This window comes from Pinus tabuliformis, chromosome 8 (assembly GCF_031772625.1).
Source record: "Pinus tabuliformis cultivar Carrire ecotype Pingquan chromosome 8, CPIR1, whole genome shotgun sequence".
Taxonomy (NCBI): Eukaryota; Viridiplantae; Streptophyta; class Pinopsida; order Pinales; family Pinaceae; genus Pinus; species Pinus tabuliformis.
In genome coordinates this window covers 349764501-349766184 of record NC_142294.1, presented here as the reverse complement: position 1 = coordinate 349766184, position 1684 = coordinate 349764501, and positions in this window count along the sequence as shown.

Below are 1684 nucleotides of genomic sequence, written 5' to 3'. Positions count from 1 at the left end.
TGTAAGGAAGGAGACACTGTCGGCTGACACAAAGATATCGTCCTTGGTTAAGCCACTCAATGGTGTATGGTTGTGGGTGTGATGTGGTCAGTAGGACAAACTGCTTCATGACCTCTACTGAAATGAGGCTCTTTTGGATACCATTATCAAAAATGAACTACAACAGAAAACCCTTCACCCACATTTTTGAGTGGAAGTGTCGCTCCCCCTCCTCCAGATCTTTGGGCTCAATCTTTTGGATCTTGGTGGTGGAAACGGTGGCAATAGGCTCCGCATCAATAATTTACTTCCCTTTCTCATCCCCCTTGTTGGGTTCTAACTTAGAGTCAAAACATGCATCTAATTTCGAAGCCTTCAGCTCGACCACCAGTGACTGCTTGGCCTGACACTCACTTGTGTTGTGAGTGGGGCTCTTACGGAACTCGTACCATTTCCTTATATCCTTCTTTGTCTTCATCATGTTTTTCTTTGGTTGCGGCTTTGGCGAGTTGTATTGGGTCACCCGGACTTGGACTTGTCCTTTGTTATGTGGTTTGGGGGTGCCTTTCCCTTGCTTTGGATTCATAGATCCAAAGTCTCATTTCTTTTGTTTAAATTTCTGCTCGATCTTGACAACATATCGATACGCGGCGCCAAGCGAGGAGATGTCTAGGAATTCCATCTCATCCTAGATGTACTTGTGTAGACAACCACGGTACTTGAGTACCAAATGACGCTCATAATCCTTGATACCCAACTTTGTGCGAAGGGTATGAAAAATATTTGTGAACTCTGACACATCTTGGTCCCTTCCCTACCACAGCGTGGTCTAGTTTATGCATTTATCTTCATAGCTACTGAAAAGGTAATTGTAGAAATTCCCACTGTAGATCACCTGATAATGAAATATACTAAAGAAAAATACTTGATCTACGTCTACAAACAAACTTGGAGAAGCTTAATCAATTTTGAGAAAGATCAAATAGAACACATATAACAGATGAAGAAGAAATCAATCACACATGAACACAGAAGAATACTCTAGGGAAAGCCTCAGCTAAAAACCTCGATCTCTGTATTATCATACAAGTGGAAATATCTCATGATTACACAAATTTTTAGCTCACAAGCTATCCAGCTCTCAGTACAATCCCTCAATGCTGTTCATATACTGAATAGACACAACATATGCCTTCCCTTAGTCCTCCAAGCCTCCTATTTCCTTGTGCAGTTTCTCCTGGGTCCTCTAGCTGCCACCTGTGTGAATTAACCTCTCACACAACTCACCAAACTCAAAAGTAACTACGCAATCTCCAAGGAATGAATTCCTTCTGCATGCAAGAGATATCCTCAATGGAATATTCCTGCAATTGATAGTACACTGTCCCATCATCTGATCTCAACTGGGTCTCTGACTAAACTGACATGCATGAGTTATTTATGAGAGAATATTCAGTTATCTAAAGTGTAGTAGTTACATGCATGCATGCATTAACTAAATGAACTCACAATTAATTCAACAAACTGTTGGAACTAATATAACTGGACTTAACTAAGTTAACTGAGCTAAGTAATTACAACTCAAAGTACAACTCATCCTGATCTCCTTAATCAAGGAATAAATCCCTCAATCAAAGGGGAAACTGTTGTATGTCTTCACATAGACTTCATGTTTGATTTTCTCCAACTAATTAACTTAATATTA